Consider the following 19,929-nt stretch of genomic DNA (forward strand, 5'->3'; position numbering starts at 1 on the left):
CACAATGAAAACGATGGTCATTGCTAATGGCATGTGACAACAGTACTCAGATATTTAGGTGTAAAGCATTTGAAAAGATGAGCATTTGTTCATCAACATCACACCATAAGACACTTTTTCCTTGTCTCCTTATCTCCCGATAAAGAAGTCTTAAAGAGAGACTTTCATTAGATGATGTTGCACATGGGCATCTGAAGTCTAAACGGTCATGAATTTATAAAATTGTAAGGTCAGTAGGAAAAGGAAAAGTGATTAGATGATGGACCAAGAAATGATGAAAAAACTTAACAGCAGTGGAAGAACTCTTGAGTTATATAGAAAACCTTTGTACCCTAAAGAGTGAACCCTCAGTAGTCATGAACATGAAAATGGAAAACTATTTTTATGGTTCTATAACCACTATTCAGAAGGAAGCTAGAAAACTTACCCACTTTGGGATTTATTTATCTAACAAACTTTGGTCCAGCACTTGTTACGTACCAGGCGTTATTATACTATATTTTAGGTTAGATCAGATTAGATTCTCTCTTTGATCCTTATAAAGACTTAAACTTTACTACCATATTATTATTATTATTACTATTATTATTATTTGAAACGGAGTCTCAATCTGTCGCCCAGGCTGGAATGCAGTGGCACGATCTCGGCTCACTACAACCTCCACCTCCCAGGTTCAAGCAATTCTTCTGCCTTAGCCTCCTGAGTAGCTGGGACTACAGGCAGGTGCTGCCACGCCCAGCTAATTTTTTGTGTTTTTAGTAGAGATGGGGTTTCACCATGTTGCTCAGGCTGGTCTCAAACTCCTGAACTCAGGCAATCTGCCCGCCTTGGCCTCCCAAAGTGCTGGGATTACAGACGTGAGCCACCGTGCCCAGCCTACTACCATTATTATATCATTATCTGATAATATAAAAGGATTCTGATTCCATTCCCTATTCCTATCCAGGCACAGTTACCACGTACAGTGACGCAGTTTATTCACTGACAAAATATGCCTGTCTTAGGGAGTGAGTCAGGGCCAAAATCCCCCGCTGCATGTGAGACATGACTTAGGCTGACATTTACCTAGAGGAGAGGAAGGACCACATTTCACTATTATTCATCCAGAAAAGTTCCTTTTTCCTAATTTACACAAAGGCTGATGCCTGGCCCAAATTTAAGGTCCCACTGAGAACACAGACTTGGCCAAGATGCCATCCAGTTAACTGTGCTCCCCACAGACTGTCTAGCTCTCTCTTGCCAACCAGGATCCCCTTCCCCAAAGTTCCAAGGGTGGAGCTCTAGTTCCTTGGCTTCTACTTGATTTTCTGCTCTGAATAAACCGATTATACAAACCTATCCAGGTACCCATAGTCTCTGCTACAATCTCAGAGCATTTATACCACCATAGGCAGTTCCAACATGCCTTCAGTATAGGATTTGCTAAGTCGTGAGTGATGTATATTTGAAGTAGTCCCTGGCTCAGAGTGCCTAGATATGGGTAAAAGAATGGAACTTGCTATCAGGTATTGACAACCTGAGATGATTTGAGGGCAAGGGATGGGTGGGGAACTGATTGCTACAGGTGTGAAATCGTTAACTCTGGTCTCACTTTGTCCACCACTTCCTGAGTTTGGAAACTGAAAGCATGGCCATTTAGAACCTCTGTTCCCTGGAAGCTAAGAGCTAGATCATAATTCTTCATAGAAGGGTGATGAGGCTTCCCAGTACCCTCTTCATTAAGCTCTCCTTCCTCCCTACCTCCCTCACTCCCCACCTGTAGTCCCGACAACAAACCAAATTTCCACAGTCCCAACTCAGGCAACCTGAACCCTTTCTGGCTAATTCCACAATTGCCAGGAAATTTGTTTCTGATAAGAGACTCACTCTCTGATGTTGGTTCTAGGTGTCTTTTCTTAATAAATAGGCAAGATCATGACGTGCATCTTAGCCACATAAGAAATTAGTAGAAAATGAACAAAATCAAAACAGCATGGGCTTCAGGGTCAGACAGAACTGAGTTCAGTGCTAGAACAGCTAATTATTAGCTATGTGTCCCTGAACAAGTTACTTCACATCTCTGAGTCTCAACTTCAAAATATGTAATATTAGGGTACCAATAATTACCTCCAAGTGTTGCTGCGAAGATGGAAGTAGGGTCCCCTACAAAAAGTGCCTCATATAGTTGCTGGCAAATAAGAAGTACTGGATAAGGCACTTGGAGGAATTTGAAAGACTACCTCTGCCTGGCTTGTTTCCTTATCCAAAAGGAGCCCACAGAGCAGCTGATCTCAGAGAGAAGTCACTGGTGAATTTGTACCCTGACTTCCCCCATCTGACAGTATGTAATAAAGGAATAATCCTTATGTAGATATGTGTTTGAAGTACCAGTTGCCATCAACATGAACATAAAGAACCTATTAGATTCTAAATACCTCGTGTAAGCTAAATTACTCATCCGCATAGTGTGGCAAAGACTTGCCTTGGAATTAGGCACTCAACTTCTAAGTCTGGCTCTGCCTGTCATCAACCATGTGTCCTTGGATCGGTCACACCCTTGCAAAATCACAACTTTGCAAACGAATATTTGCAAGAAACAAATGAAATAATTGATATGGGATACAACATAGAGAAGAGGTTTAATATATTAGAAGTCTCTACAGTTTTTTTGTAGATCACTACTGCCAAACTTACAGACTGTGAGATGACAACAACTGTACCCTGAACTGTTATTTCAAATCCTTTATTCTTCAGTATGTTTTGGGAAATGGACTTGTTGATATTTGGACAAGTTAGCAACATGGGTTTGTTTTATGGGCTGCCAGTACTAAATGTTGTCTGTATGCACTTTCATCTTGTTTTTATTTAAGCTTTTGCATAAACTTCTCTTCTATGTTGATTTGACCTTTTCAAAGCCCTGTTCTCCAAGTGTTTGAGACAAGATGAGGATATGTAGAGTGATGAAGCTGAACTCACACCTTTTAGACTGAGACGGGAGTAAGCCCAGGCAATTGGGTCCCATGCCAGGAAAGCCTATTAAAATATCAAATGAGGAGTTCATGACAGGTTTAACTAGGCTCTTGTGGCATACCTCCAAATCTTAACTTAGTAAGGTTGGGTTTTGGCTGCAACAAACCAGCTGTCACAAGCTGTGTGAGACCATTAATTATGTATGTGAGCATTGATAAATTAATGTCTGATGGCTAAAAAAATTAGGGGTTCTTGTTTTGTTTAATGTACCCTCTTCCCACCTTTAATGGAGTTCCATGAGAAAATTACATTGTACAACAAGTGTATGGAGCTACAATGAATAAAATGAACATTAACAAATGCATGGCATAGATCTCACTGCTAAAAGACTGAATGTTGGACTCATGTTCCTCATAGGTTACTCTTATGGTGGACCACCTATTCTGGCATTTTAGATGATTGTCCCGGGAGATCATTCTTAATGGATCAGGTGGGCTTATAATGAGGCCATTTTTTATAGTTTACTAACCAAGAAACTTTGGATCTGTTCCAAAATACAACACCTTATTCTGAATACCTGTACTATAATGATAATAGCCTATATTTATTGAGCAGTTATGGAGTACCAGGCAATTGCAAAGCGTGGAGATTATCCTAGTAATTATAATATGATATTAATAACATATAAGTAATGAGAGAATACACTGAGGCAGGGCATCCTATGACCTCGAAGCAAAGAACACAAGAGGAGAGGAGAGGAGAGGAGAGGAGAGGAGAGGAGAGGAGAGGAGAGGAGAGGAGAGGAGAGGGAAGGGGAGGGGAGGGGAAGGGAGGGGAAGCCTTTGTGTATTTCAGTCTTATGCTCAATATTGCAGGGGGTCAGCTGAGTTTGGGCCAACACTAGCTGTTACAGTACCCCTTGAAATGTCAGATTCTCAGGACAAAGAAAAATCATTCCTGATATTTCATTTCTGACATATTACTAGGGATGACAGCCAGTTGATATGAGTAGACAGTGAGATATGGTTACTAGAATTTGATTTCATGCTAATAACTTAGAATCCATGGTAGACTGATTGTAATAATGGCTCCTTTTCTCATCCCTCAATGTAAATCAATCCCTTTGCCACATAATTTTGTAGTCCTTCTCATTAAAGAAAGATAAAGTCTATTTTGCCCAAAATTGAATATGGTTGGCATTGTGACTTGCTAAGGCCAACAGAAAGCAGCAGAAGTGACCAGGCGCAGTTTTGAGCTTAAGCCTTAGGAAATCTTCTTGAACTTAGGCAACTGCCATGAGAACATACTTGGGCTAGCCCACTAGAGGAGGAGACACATGGAGCAGAACTGAGTTGCCTCACTTATCTCAGATGGGGCCAACCAAGACGAGCCAACAGCCATCCAACTCTGGAACTCAGAGTGAGCCCAGCCAAGATCAGCAGAGGCATCTAGTTGACCTGCAACTGTCTGTAGACATGAGAGCAAACCCAGCCAAAATCAGCTAAGCCCAGTTCAGATCAGCTGAACTCTGAAAACTCAAAAACCAGAAATTTGTTTACTGTTATTTGCCACGGAGAATATCTGGTTGTCATGCAGCATTATTGTGGCCATTGATAAACTATATAGAGTCTTATAGAAGCTGCTATTTGACTCTAGATTTCTAAGAACAAATTCACTAATGAGAATACCGTTTGTAATTTACATCACAGGGCTTGTGTTACTGAGTCAACGAAAGGAATCTTAAAGCTTATCTTGCCTACCTGTCCAATCTTAAATAGAAGTTCTACCAGATTCAATTCTACTCAAAACACATATATGGAAATTGCAAAGCACAATTTTCTTATTGGGAAGGATGATTCTCAATAGAAGTATACACTGAAGAGACAGAGCAGAACTGTGCTGTGTAACTCCCTTTTTCCCTCTACACCAAGATTCAGTGGGTGATATTTCCTTCATTACTTCTGTAAAGGGTCTCTGTTGCTAATGGGAGGAAGTTATATCCTTCAAATGTGTTGGGTGGAAAAAATGGAGAGCCATCAACCTAAAGTCAGAGCTTACTTTCTATTGTCAACTATAGCCATCACTTGTGTGTTATTCATCATAGCAATGCCTGACAGGCAGTAAGGAAAAGAAGACAATGCTCACAAGTCCCCGTGATTTGCAGGTTCTATTCCCCAGCAGCCTCCCTCTCAGTCAATGTTTTCACATCATGACAATTTACAGATGGGCACAAGGTCTTCCTGGAGTCAAGAGATGATTATTCATTCCAAAAGAACTCTAAACAGGGTTCTCATTAATAAATTTGTTCTTTACTCCATAACTTAAACATAACATCAGGTGGTTCATTTATTAAATGTCATGCTTGAAGCCAAGCTTTGTGATGAGATTCGTAACCCAAGTGTGGGTTAGCAGATGAGTAAGTTAGGATCCTGGGTCTACACAAGAATATGAGTAGTTGGGAACCAGAAAACTTGGCTGAAAGACATTCCCTGACTCTAGCATGTATTGCTCAGATCCACAAAATTTATTTTACTTTTAGAAAGACCCTCAGTGATATGCAGAATATTCTATTTGATGGTTAATATTCTGTGTCATCTTCACACTAATCTAGATGCTTGCCTTGAAGGTACATGGTAGATGTGGTTAACATCTACAATCATTGATCTTAAGTAAAGATAATGTAGCTGAGTCTAATCCAATCAGTTGAAGGCTTTAAGAGCAAAAACTAAAGTTTTCCAGAGAAGAAATTCTGCCTCAAGACTGCAACATCAATTCCTTCCTGTGTTTTCAGCTGCCAGCTTCCTCTACAAATTTGGGATTTGCCAGCCCCCACAATCACATGAGCCAAGTCCTTAAAATAAATCTCTTTCTCTCTCTCCACATATACAATACATTAAAAGATATATATTACATGTCTAATATACATATGTATATATGTATGTACATATTACATAATACATACTCATATGTAATATGTGTATTATATATGTGTGTGTGTGTGTATATATATATATAAAATATGCATATACCTTACTGGTTCTGTTTTTCTGCAGAATCCTGGCTAATACACTACATCAATTTAAACTTCCATCACTCTCACAAAATTAACTTCTGCAACCCTGAAGGAACTACTTGCACCTATTTTGCACTCAGTATCTGAACTTGCTTTTGATACATTTGTTTCTAACCATTTTTATGGTTAGAAGTCTTAGGACTTGGATGTGAAGTTGCTGTGTGTATTATTTGCTATGACTTTTGAGGGGGACACTGTTAGCATTCTGCTCAGGTAACCTTGGATCCTTTTTAACTTTACCACTTTACCGTGAGTCCTTCCCCAGAATGTTGTGTGTTTTTGCTTCTGCAGCTCTCTTTGTTGGGTCTTCTCTTATGTTACTGAAGCCTTCTTCCCCATGAGCACAGAAAGCCTATGTGTTAATATCTTAGTCAATGACCGACTGATGTGGGAATATGGAAGCCCAGTATCCTTGCCTTAAGTTGGGGTAAACTCTGAAATGTAGTTTACACTCCAGAGGTCCCTGTGGGATCAGATTGAGTCTGGGACTCTGGCTTGACTTCTGCCCATTTCCTGTCCTGCTTCCTGCCTCTCTTACCACTGTCTCCTAGGAATGCTTGCTTATCTCAGGCCTTGCTTCTGGCAAGCTCAGTCTAAGACGCTCTGTTGTATTCTCCTTTGTCTGGAATCCAGATTCTTATTCTAGCTATACTAGCTTGGAAGAGCCTGGAGAGATAACCTGCCTGTAATTCAGCAGACCATCCCATCAAGAGTGAAATTTTTAGTTAGTTCTGTCTCCCTGAGTAAGATCCAGAGAGATCTGACAAAATACTAAATACAGAAATGCAAAAGCAAAGGTAGAATTTTAGAATGACACATTCATAGCAGCTCAGAGTTGGAAGAAACCTAAAAGTATTTCATCCAAAATCCCACCTACTCCTGAATTCCTTCTTTAACACCTCTGGAAAGTGGTCATTGCATTCTTTTTGAATAGTCTCTACTTTTCAAAGCATCATGTCCCATTGTTCAAGTGTTATATCAGAAAGTTTAATCTTACACTGAGTCAATTTATTCTCCTATAAACTTCACCCATTTGAAAAAAGAAGTCTTTGCTGTTTATAAGAATTGCACTGAAGAAGAAGAGTGATCCCAGGGGCTCATGCGCACCACAGTGCAATTCCTTAATGAAAAATTGTAGAAGTTTCCTTTTATACCTGAGTTTAATCCAATATCCCTCCAATAGTTGCCTTGTTTTCCACAGGAGTGACAGAGCCTCGAGACACATATGTAGGGAAGATAAGACATTTCATTGTTCAGCATAGGAGAGACCCATGGCTACAAGTTAGCAAACTTCAGAAAGACTTCTCATAAGACTGTTGATAACATACTTGAAAAGGTCCTAGTCCTTATCCAGTAAACACTTAGGATCTATAAAAGGGTTTACAATATGTGTTCAGCTGAGTGAGACTCTCAAAATCAATAAAGATCCCCAGTGTTTATCTGGAGGAGGTGAGCATCAAGGATCTCTTGTTAGTTAAAAATTTTTACTTCTAGAAAAGATGACATAAAAACCAATTGATTATGTAGGGACTGATATCAGTGTGAATATACATAGTAGGTCTAATTCCATGTTCATTTAACTGCCATTTAAACATTTGAGTCCTGGTCTAAGGCGCTCCTTGACCATCTTCAAGTGCTCCAGTCACTTTTCAAAAGATACAGCGAAGCTCATTCCTTTCAACCCTTACCTCTCAGTGCTGTGCCCTCTTCTCTTCCCAGGGATTCCCTCTCTATATTCCTTTCTGGGCTCTGGGTCCTCGTGATCTTTGCATTTTGTTCTCCATCAAACTTTGTTCCTTGTTAAGAGCTGAAACTAGAGTGGAGATGACTATTAATTTAATATTCTTACTCTGGCCTAGAGACCAACATGATTTCCCCCCATCAACATTCTGCTCTGAGCTCCTATCATCCCCATTACCCTCTCCAGCCCCACTGGTCTCTGCTGTTTCTCAAACACTCCTGAGACTCATGCTTCAGGGTTTCAGCATTTGCTTTCTCTCTGTCTGGAAGGATCTTCCCCACATGGATTCTGATGGCACCTGGGTTAATCCATTCTCACGCTGCTATAAAGACATGCCTGAGACTGGGTCATTTACAAAGAAACGAGGTTTAATTGAATCACTGCTCTGCATGGCTGGGGAGGCCTCAGGAAACATAATCATGCCAGAAGGTGAAGGAGAAGCAAGTACCTTCTTCACAAGGTGGCAGAAGAGAGAGAGTGAAGGAAGGCACACACTTTTAAACCATCAGATCTCATGAGAACTCACTATCACAAGAACAGCATAGGGGAAACCGTCACCATGATCCAATTACCTCCCACCAGATCCTTCCCTCGACACATGGAGATCACAATTTGGATTGGGGACATAAAGCCAAACTATATCAGAACCCTAACCTCCTTGAGGCTTTTGCTCTACCTTCTTACTAGAGAGACTTTCCCTGACCACCCTGCATATTTCCTCTCTATTTCCATTCATGGCATTTGTTACTTCTTGATGTTTATAAGCTTCTTCGTGTACTGTCTTTCTACCCCTATTAGAATATCATCACTAGAGGGCAGGGAATGTGTCCATTTTATTTTCTGCTGCCACCTGAAACTCAGAACTATGCTTAGCATCCAGTGTAACTACTCTATGCCTATATAACCAAAAATCAAATTTTCATATTATCAAGGTTCATGTCTTAGCATATTTCTTTATTTGCAATTTTCGTTTTTGCAAAAGTTAGAGGAGTATCTCTGCATCTCTGCCCCCAGCTACCTAGATTTCCTTCCTAAAGGCAACCAATATAATAATTTCTTTATGTATCATGCAAGGAAAAATTTTGCATATACAGGAAAATATACATAAAGGTATTCTTTTTTATATTTTACTCAAATGAAATCACACTATGCATACTATTTTGCTAATTAAATAATACAACATGGAATCATTTCACACCAGTATAAATCAAAATATTTAAAAAGATGTATCTGCACGGTCTTCCACGGAAAGGATGTGTCATAACATATTTATCTAATCCCCTATTGATGGACACTTTGCTGATTTCTATTGCATGATTTCTTGGCATACTCATTACTTTGATCATTTTCAAGTGTTACATTGGACCATATACAAATGCAGATATTTAACCATTTTGTATTAAGAGGATAAATTTCTAGAAGTAGAATTGCTGGATTACAGGAGACAGACACTTGTGAAGTCAATCAATATTGTCAAATTGCCCTCCAAGGAGGATGTGCGATGACTTTCCCATTACGGGAGAGTTTCTATTTCCCCACACACCATGCTGGCACAGAATGTTATTAAATGTTCTTAACTTTACCAATTCGATAGGCAAAAAGTGATACCTCATTGTAGTTCTAATTTGCATTTCTTTTATTATTAGGCTGAGCATCTTTTTATATGTGTAAAAACCATTTGTATTTCCTATTTTATAAACTGTTTTGCCTATTTTTCTTTTAGGTGTTTTTATCTCTTTTATGTTGATTTGTAGATTCTCTCTATTAAATAGATAATTTCTATACTTGCAGTCTGAGTTGCAAATATTTGCCCCTAATTTGTGCTTTGTCTTTGAATTTATGCTTATTTTTTTCTTTGTGGAATTCTATGTTTACATTTATGTGGTTAAATTTATGTTTCATGTTGGTTTTGTGTTCTAGGAAATGACTTCCTTTCTCCAAGATTAATTTAAAAAAATTCTTCCATATTTTCTTCTAGTATTTTATGGTTTCAATTTGTATTGAATCTTTTAAAAATATGGAGCTTATTTTCAAGTGTGGGTGAGGTCAGGAGCCAGCAAGATATATATATTTTTTCAGATGGCTACCCCATTTTCCCAACTCCACTTTTTGAAGTTGGTTTTATCCCTTTTTCATATATTAAGTTCTCATACATATTTGCGTTTATATTCTGCTCTTTCTGGTATATTTCACTGACCTGTCTGTGCATGCATAGAGCAATACCACATTGCTTTAATTAGTGTAGATGTATAACACGTTTTAATAAATGGAAAACCTAGATTCCCTTAATCGTTCTTCTTTCCTAGCATTGTTTTAACTCTCTCTGCTTGCCTAATTTCCATATTAATTTTATACTCAACTTATCTAGATTCCCCCAAAAAATTCTGCTGAAATTGAATTTAATGAGTCTATTGTTTCTTCATTAGGCGTGATGTTGATTTTCAGATTAAGGTACCTTTAAAATATATATTCATATAGTTGTATGTCATATAAATAAGCATTTATCTTTTTATTAAAGTTTTATTAAAGTGAACTATTGAATTTTATCCAATACCTTTTCAGTAGCTTTAGAAATAATTATATAATTTTTTCTTTTGATCTGTTTCCCTGATGAATTACATGGATGGATTCCCTAACATTTCAATACACTGGGATTAAGACCCCCTTGATTATAGTATTACTTATTTAATGCATTCTGGATTCTGTTTGTTATCAATACAGGTAAATTAGTTTGTTCTGCAATTTACTTTTTTTTTCTCTTTATTTATGGTTTAGGTTTCAATATTATGCTAAATTCAAAAAGGAGAATTTCAAAAACTGCTTTATACTTCTGCGTTCTGGAACAGTTTAGGTCGCATTGGATTACCCTCGTCCTTAAAGGTTTGGTGGAATTATTCTGTGAAATCATCTGGGGTGGTTGCTTTGAGGGATGTAACACTTTGACTATACTCCCAGGTTTAGTGGATGCTAGTGAACTTAAGTTTCAGGGCCCTTTGCATGGGATCCTAATAAGTCCCTGAAAGGGCCCTAGCAATTTGTCCACATGATCATATGCTTTTGTGAAATCTGTAAAGTGAGATGTTTTAGTCACAATTGGCTTAGGCCACTATCTCCATGCTAATTTCTACATTAGCCTTCTGTTTCTGTCAGGTGGCGCTGGAGGGACTGCAGACATTTTTGGGGCTCTGGCTAAAGGGAACGTGGTAGACTTGAAACTAGGCCGCTCAAATCCCCCTTTAAGAAAGGAGTTGCATCTCACCTGCAGGAAGTGTGGGCAGCAGTCTACAGCTGCCGGCTCCTTTGGGGAGAGCCTCCCTGCTGAGTACGCTACCCTTGCCAGGGCAGCCCCCTCACGTGGTGATTGAGTGAGAAGAACAGGAATGCCCAGGCATTTCAGCCCAATGGAGAATACTCTGACAAATGCTACCGTCTGGAGGGCTCTCTACAGCACTGTTGATGTCTTCCTTTGTGCGATCCCACTTCCCATCACAGCTGTTGATTCCTAACAAACACCTTGCACCCGAAATAGCCTCCCAGCATCTGCTTCTAGAGAATCCAGCCTGCAATAAGAAAGTTCAGTCAGACATACATTTAGTTTGATTTTAACAGGATACAACGCACACGCACAAACACTACGGTTTTCAGTCAACCATAGTCAACCAACTTCTGTGTTTTGTTATTTACTGTTGCCAGATTTGGTGTGTAGTCTTGGCTTCCAAAGTACTCCTACTCCCCAGGGTATTTCCTCACCTGGCATTATCACATGAGTGGTGCCCGGCTCTGCAAGTATCCAGGGTGAAAGAGAAACCAAGTTTGAAGTATAGGGAATCACAATGTAATCTGTAAAAAAGAAAAAAAAATTCAATTGTCACACACGTAAATGTGTAAGCAAAGAACTTGTTTTCAACCAATACCAGTCAAAATGGAAGATTACCCTGAAAGAAAAATCCTCAATAATGTAGCATATTCACTTAAAAAAGCATCACACTTTAAAAAATCAAACTGCACAAAATAGAACTTAAAATTCTCCTACGTAGGGCACAAATCTGCAGCAATACTCAAAACAGCAAATACATCTGTATGTGAAGTAGAATGGCATTTGTCTGCTTTTGTGTCCCTATATATTGAATAGAACCTTAGCAAAGTTGAGCAATTCCAGACAAATGGCATGCCAGATTACTACCCAAACCTGAAAGAGCCTGAATAAACAAGTATTCCAGTGACAAAACCACACATATTTATCAATATGTCAATGCATGTTGCTTATGAGCAATTTGATTACACAGTTATGCAGTTCAATGTAATACAGAAGAAATTTTAAAATGCTTTAAATTGCTCTAGGTAATGAGCGATATAAATTCAAACAGTACTTAAGATTAGTCATTGCATAAGAAAACTTAAAATACCTGAAAATACATATCTCATATAGGAAAAAATACGGTGGTTTTCCGAAACTTGCCAATAATCCTAACATACTTTTATATTATCAGTAATGAGTTGTGAAGCTAAAAAAAAACTCTAAGAGACAATAATTTAAAAATTTGAATTAATATTGCTAGAGGAAAGACCAAATCGCCTTTCTCATCTTTCTATAGAAAATGATCCTCAAAAAGCATTATCATATGAAGAGATAACAAAGTATGCCACCAAAAACTGTTGCAAAAGTACAGTATGGATGTATTGTTTAATAAAAATACTACATTATTTACCTGAGTTTTGCAATATTTGCATTTGGGTTTACTATTTTGCTTGTAATTTATCCTTTTTTATATCTTCTTTCCAAACAAACATTAACTTTGCTTTTTTTTTTTTTTTTTTTTTTTTTTGAGACAGAGTCTTGCTCTGTTGCCCAGGCTGGAGTACAGTGTTGTGATCTTGGCTCACTGCAACTTCCGCCTCCCGGGTTCAAGCAATTCTCCTGCCTCAGTCTCCCAACTAGCTGGGATTACAGGCACATGCTACCACGCCTGGCTAATTTTTTGTATTTCTAGTATAGACGGGGTTTCTTCATGTTGACCAGGCTGGTCTTGAACTCCTGACCTCAGGTGATCCACCTGCCTCAGCCTCCCAAAGTGCTGGTATTACAAGTGTGAGCCACCTCACCCAGCCTCACTTTGCTATTTTTATTTCAATATTTTTATATTTATTTATGAAGAGAACAACAAAATTTTTTAAGTATTGAGACCCTAAAAACTGGAATCCAGTTCTGCTCTTAATATGTGTGTGTGTGTGTGTGTGTGTGTGTGTGTGTGTGTGTGTGTGTGTGTGTGAATGCAAACATAAGCAACTTAGGGAATTTGATCTTTTCAGATGTTTTATTTCTTACAGGTCAGTTTTAGTAATCTATGTATTCCTAGATAATCCTTCATTATCATTACTCATTTTATTCTGCTTTCCAATTTATTTGCAAAAAGCAAAGTAGTCTCATATTTTCAATTTCTTTTGTCAGTAGTGGTTTGCCTCTTATGATCTAATTTGTATGTTCTCTCTGTTTTTCCTGAGTTGGTTATCTGATAGAGTTTACCTATTTGTTGTTCCTCCCTTAAAAACAGTTTATTCTGGCCGGGCATGGTGGCTCGCACCTGCAATCCCAGCACTTTGGGAGGCCAAGGTGGGTGGGTCACCAGGTCAGGAGTTTGAGACCAGCCTGGCCAACATGGTAAAACCCTGTCTCTACTAAAAATACAAAAATTAGCCAGGTGTGGTGGTGCATGCCTGTAATCCCAGCTACTCAGGAGCCTGAGGCAGGAGAGTTATTTGAACATGGGAGGTGGAGGTTGCAGTGAGCTAAGATGGCGCCACTGCACTCCAGCCTGAATGACAGAGACTCTGTCTCAGAAAAAAAAAAAAAAAAAAAAAAAAAAAAAGAAAAAACACACACACAAAAAAATGTTTTTTTTAGTTCAACAATTATTTACCTGAATTACTTTCTGCTCTTATTTTTACTTATCCATTTTTTTTTCCTGGTGTGCCTTTCCTAATTCTTTTTTTTTTTTTTTCTCAGCATATAATTGAATTTTGCTTTGTAAAATCTGGATTTTTTTTTTTTTTTTTTTTTTTAAAGATGGGAGTCTCGCTCTGTCATCTAGGCTGGAGTGCAACGGTATGATTTTGGCTCACTGCAACTTTCGCCTCCTGGGTTCAAGCAATTCTCCTGCCTCAGCCTCCCAAGTAGCTGGGATACAGGCACACGCCACCACGCCCGGCTAATTTTTTTGTATCTTTAGTAGAGACGGGGTTTCACCATGTTGACCAGGCTGGTCTCGAACTCCTGACCTCATGATCCGCCTGCCTTGGCCTTCCAAAGTTCTGGGATTATAGGCGTGAGCCTATTACAGGCATGAGCCACCGTGCCTGGTCAAACCCAGATGTATTTTTAAATTATAGAAGTTAAGCCATTTATAGTTATTGCCACATCAGATACATTTAATATTGGCATCATGTTATGCTTGCTGTTTGTATATACTTTCTTTACTTTTAAAAAACTTTTTCTCTATACAGTGTGTGTTGTATTTCTTCAGATCATTTGGAAGGTTTAATGTATATCTTCTGGATAAGTTCTTCAAAATTATAATAACATAATACACTTAATGCTGTCTTTCTTTAGACAGTGTCAATTGAATTTCTATAACAGTGATAAAATTGATGCATGTCCACATCTTCCCTTACCCTACTCACCAATTTTAGTTGAATGACTTTCCAAAAATTATCATGTTTAAATGATATCTTTTTACTCCTGGTTATAAAGGATAAGAACATAAGAACACACTTACACTTAATTTTTTTCTCATCCTTCTTTCTCAACTATTGTAATTTATATAGTTTCTACATTGGTAATGTATGTAGCATTTGTATTTTGTTTTGTAGCTAAAATACTCTTATTCATTTAGTCTTTATTCTACTCAGTATAATCCTAACGGGGTGGGTTTTTTTTTCTTTCTTTCTTTCTTTCTTTTTTTTGCTATGAATTCTCCAGTCATCTCTTTGTTGACTAAACATCATATTCCAGTGGTTTCTTCGAGAAAAATTCACAAGGACTACACATTCAAAAATATTTTTCTGGTTTTTGTTTGTTTGTTTGTTTTGGTGTCTGAGCAAGGTGTAAAATTAATGAGTCTTACTTTATTTTCTTGAAGACATTGTCACTTTTGTGTTTTTATATTGGGGCTTCTGATGTTATTTAGAGGAAATATAGTTGGGTCAATGGAATTCCTAAAGTCCCAGAAATTAAAGCTTCTAAATTGGTCACTTGCTCCCTAAATTGGGTGAAACCTGAAGCTTTTTGATGCTTTCCCTCTGATATTTTGTAATCTGGGTTCAAGCCAAATGTGCCCCTTTCCAATGATACCAACTGATTTGGGGTAATATAATTGGTTATTCAGTAGCAGTTTGTTGCCTTTTTAAAAAATTGTTCGTTTTTAACTCTGTATTTCCTAATCAAAAGCCTGTGTCGATTTGGGGTCCATGAGAAGCTAGTGCTCACCCTTTCTGAGGATCAGAATGATGCAACTTTGTCACACTCCTCTTTCTTCTGTGGCTGACAAGAAGCTTGCAGTAAATCTCATTCCTATTCAAAGGCACTTTTCTAACTCCTGTATTTGCCTCTTCATCCTCTCATAGTGCTGACTTTTTTCTTGGCCCCCTTGCTCACATGCGGTGTCTTTTGGTTGCTAGTCCCTTTCCAGGAGAGCATCCTTTCCACTCTCTTCCCATTGCTAACTCCTAGACACCCTTCAAGGCTCAGCTCACACATCAGCTCTTTCTGCAAGCCTTTATGGGTGCTTCCACAACCTTCTATGATTGCACTCAACCCAATGCATTATAATGTTTTTGTTTATGTGGTTCCTCAACTACACATAAACTGGGAACTCTCTCAGGATGACATAAGTGTTTTTTGTTTTGTTTTGGTGTTTGTGTTTTTGTTTCTTTTTGTTTGTTTGAGACAGTCTCACCCTGTCACCCAGGCTGGAGTACAGTGGCGCATTCTCAGCTCACTGCAACCTCTGCCTCCCGGGTTCAAGCCATTCTCCTGCCTTGGCCTCCTGTGTAGCTGGGATTACCAGGCACCCGCCACCACGCCCTGCTAACTTCTGTATTTTTAGTAGAGACAGGGTTTCACCATGTTAGCCAGGCTGGTCTCAAACTCCTGCCTCAAGTGATCTGCCCGCCTCAGCCTCCCAAACTGCTGGGATTACAGGTGTGAGCCACCACGCCTGGCCGACATAAGTGTTTTTAATCTCTGATTTCCCAACATTGAACACTGGATTTATGTTTATTCAGTGAATAACTAAATGAAGGAATGATGCTTGTTCTTCTATTTTTTTAAGCTGTAAACCATATAAAATATATTTTATCAAGGGCCCCCCTGCTATCTTTCAAGGCCTTTGCTTTCCGTATTCAGTTGTATCATTCATCACTTCCTTACATAGACCATCTGACCCAAGCAACCAGAAGTCTTTACTCACGTACTTTGCATTTCCTCCCTCACCCCATCCCCAACTGGCTCTGAAAAACCAGACATCCCTCATTTAATCTGGTGACATTGCCTTTCCCCTGACTCCACTTACCTTGCAGCCAAAAGATAATTGGATGCTTGGTTAAGACAGAGCCCTGGCAGGAGCTTTGCATTCTTTTCCCCTGATGTGTCTGTATTTTGACACCTGTATTACTCTTCTGGGCTTCTCCAACTGACTCTCTGGTTTTAATTTGCCTCAACATACCATTTGGTTTCTTCAAGTAGCTGAACTGCTCCCTTCTTTTTGTCCCTGGAAGAGGGGAGCTCATTTAATAATTTCATAGTGGAATGCATTATTTCTTATAAAACTGATTAATGTCTCAGCTACATCAAGGAAATGAAAAAACAGATATCCCTGGCAGTTTAGTCAATTACTGATCGGCCATATTTCCTAGGTTCCATTATCAGATAGAAAAAATAAACACTGAATTTGGAGAAAAATGATCTGGAGTTGATCCTAGCTTTATCACTTGCCCATTATGTTTCTTTGGGAATGTACACTTCCTGAGATTTGATTGCCTCCTTGGAACTAATGATTCTTCTGTGCTTCATAAGATTATCATGGGTATGAAGTGAATTTATGAAGTCAAGAGTCATTTTAAAACTCTGATGGATTACATAAGCAATAGTTGTCATTATATAAGAAATTTCAAGTCAAATCTGTAACTCCTACCTGATCTTTTCTTTTCAACAATGGTTATATTTTTTAAAACATACAATATAGTTATTATCCTTTTAGCAACAAAATCAATGAGGGCCAGTATGTGAAGTTCGAATACATCCTGAACTCAATGTGTTCTAATTTGTGCTAAATTAGTTTTTGACACACCCTATCCCAATACCACTGTGTAATATAAGGGTTGTGATCAGTTTTATAAATTTTCATGTCATACTCCTAAGTGGTGACAGAAATTCTAAGCCTACCAATTCATTTGTTCAAAAATTCATTTGTTTCTCCAAGTATGAATTTAGAAGTGTGCTTCCTAACTGTGGCCTTTAAAAAGCTGTGTATTGGCCAGGCGCAGTGGCTCACGCCTGTAATCCTAGCACTTTGGGAGGCCGAGGTGGGCGGATCACGAGGTCAGGAGATCGAGACCATCCTGGTCAACACAGTGAAACCCCATCTCTACTAAAAAAACACAAAAAATTAGCCAGGTGTGGTGGTGGGTGCCTGTAATCCCAGCTACTCGGGAGGCTGCGCCAGGAGAATGGCATGAACCTGGGAGGCAGAGCTTGCAGTGAGCCGAGATCGCACCACTGCACCCCAGCCTGGGCGACAGAGCAAAACTCCGTCATAAATAAATAAATAAATAAATAAGCTGTGTATCTGGCTCTGGAAAAAGTTCTACTCAGTCTCATCACAGTGGGGCTCAAGCAGTGGATGTGATTTATTTTGTGTTGGTATTCATCATAAAGCCCTGGTGTTGAACTTTAGCTTCTTTGATTCAATAATGATAATGCTAACGAATGACAATGATTATGTTATTTCTAAGGCTTCTCTGGAGCTATGTATTTTAAGAAATTAAGGCAATTTACATGTTTTATACTTGAAATGATGGTTCGTGACCTCACTATATAAGGCATTAGATATAGCTAATTATTTGCCTGTGTTAGAATCACCTTATTTTGATATAGAAAGCAGTCTTTTTTTTTTACTTTCTTTGATAGATTTCTATTTTTTTCTAAAATTTCAGTAATCTCATTATTAATTTCCAGACAGTAAATATTAATTGTGTAACATTAAATACACAAAAGCATGATGATATTTAATAATATTTACAACCTTATTTTTGATACTACGTATCAAAATGGTTGTATATGTTCTTGCAAATAAACACACACATGCACACACATTTTTAAAGTGAAATGTATATTAAATATTTCACCTGGGACATTTTACAAATTTTTCCCTGTTTTAAAACAAATGCCTATTTATTATAAAAAATTTGAAAGGACGTTTAAGATATTTTTACTCATTAAAGACATCTTAAAGAAAGTAAAACAACAAATTACCAACTGCAAGAATTAGTTTGTAACACAATTAATTGATAAGTGACTAGAATCAATAATATATTAAAAATACATAAAAAGTTCCTTTAGGCCGGGCACGGTGGCTCATGCCTGTAATTCTAGCACTTTGGGAGGCTGAGGTGGGCGGATCACAAGATCAGGAGATCGAGACCATCCTGGCCAACGGGATGGGTGAAACCCCATCTTTAAAATAAATAAATAAATAAATAGCTCCTTTAGATGCAAAACAAAAAGACAAAATACCCTAATGAAAAATGTATTTTAAAAGTATGAACAGGAACAAAATAGGAGCAGAAATACAACAGGCTAAAAAAAAACACAAACAGATGTTCAATCCCCATAGTAATTAGGAAAATATAAATCAAGATTAAAATGTAACTTTATAGCCAGTTGATTGAAAAATAATGTTTTGGACAAATTTGTGATGGACAACAATTTTAAAAGTTTGAAGAATATCAAATTTTGAAAAAAATTCGGGAAGAAGTTTAAGATGTTTTTACTCATTAAAGACATCTTAAAGAAAGTAATAACAACAAATTCCCAACTGGAAGAATTCATTTGTAACACAATTATTGATAAGTGACTAAAATCAAGAATATGTTGATATTCTTGATATCAATGGCACAAACTTTGGAGACAGAGAGACAGAGGAGAGAGATTTTTGTCCATTATTAATTACCTAGTCTCAGGTATCCTATTATAGCAGCACAAAATAAATTAATATACCTTCTATGGAAAATTGCCTCAATCACATACCTTACGAAGGGATGCAGCCAGTGTTTTTGCCTTTATAGCAGGGGCCATATTCAGTACCAAATAATCACTCCCCAGCCATGATAATTTAACTAGAAATGATCACCTGACTCACAGTAAAATAACAGGTTGATAACTCAGACACTCTGATTTAAAAAACATGGCAACAAATTCTTTGGCACCCTCCTATACAGAAGATGGAGGTCGTCTATGCCTCCTCTCCTCCAAGCTGTGATTGCCTAGCCAAAAGAATATAGCGGAAGTGGTACAGTATCAGTTTCCAAAGCTAGGCCTTCTGAGGTTGCAACCTCTACTTCCTCTCTTTTGAAATACTAGTCACCATGCTGCAGAGAAGCACAAGTAGCCATGTAAAGAGGCTCACGTGGGAAGGAACCTAGGCCCCTGGCCAGCAGCCTCCACTGAGCTCCCAGCCAACAGCCAGTACCAGCTTCCAGGTATGTGAGTGAGTCATCTGGGCTGCTGTGGGAGGTCAGGGACTCTGAACAGAGGGACTGGCTGAAGCCGCGGCAGAAGAACATAAATTGTGAAGATTTCATGGACACTTATCACTTCCCCAATCAATACGCTTGTGTTTTCCTATGCCTGTCTTTACTTTAATCTCTTAATCCCGTCATCTTCTTGGTAAACTGAGGAGGACGAATGTCGCTTCAGGACCCTGTGATTGATTGTGTCAGCTGCACAAATTGTTTGTAGAGCATGTGTGTTTGACCAATATGAAATCTGGGCATCTTAAAAAAAGAACAGGATAACAGCAATGTTCAGGGAACAAGAGAGGTAACTTTGAAAGGGTCACCGGTGAGCCAGACGGAAACAGAGCTACATTTCTCCTCTTTCAAAAGCAAATAG

At 38.4% G+C, this 19,929-nt stretch overlaps 1 long non-coding RNA gene across 5 annotated transcripts in view; it reads right to left on the bottom strand.

Annotated features, from left to right (window-relative positions):
* LOC102135436 (uncharacterized) overlaps positions 1-19,929 on the bottom strand; it is a 247,604-nt gene that overhangs the window by 155,236 nt on the left and 72,439 nt on the right. For 2 of the 5 annotated variants that reach the window (XR_001490575.4, XR_010586623.2), the window contains exons 2-4: positions 11,514-11,603; positions 11,023-11,323; positions 7,711-7,835 (exon numbers count right to left, since the gene is read on the bottom strand). This is a non-coding gene — a long non-coding RNA (uncharacterized lncRNA). Of the gene's footprint in view, positions 1-7,710; positions 7,836-11,022; positions 11,324-11,513; positions 11,604-16,330; positions 16,450-19,929 lie in introns of those variants that run through there. The other 3 variants (XR_012434714.1, XR_012434715.1, XR_010586624.2) reach the window with 2 other exon arrangements.

Source organism: Macaca fascicularis, chromosome 5 (assembly GCF_037993035.2).
Source record: "Macaca fascicularis isolate 582-1 chromosome 5, T2T-MFA8v1.1".
Taxonomy (NCBI): domain Eukaryota; kingdom Metazoa; phylum Chordata; class Mammalia; order Primates; family Cercopithecidae; genus Macaca; species Macaca fascicularis.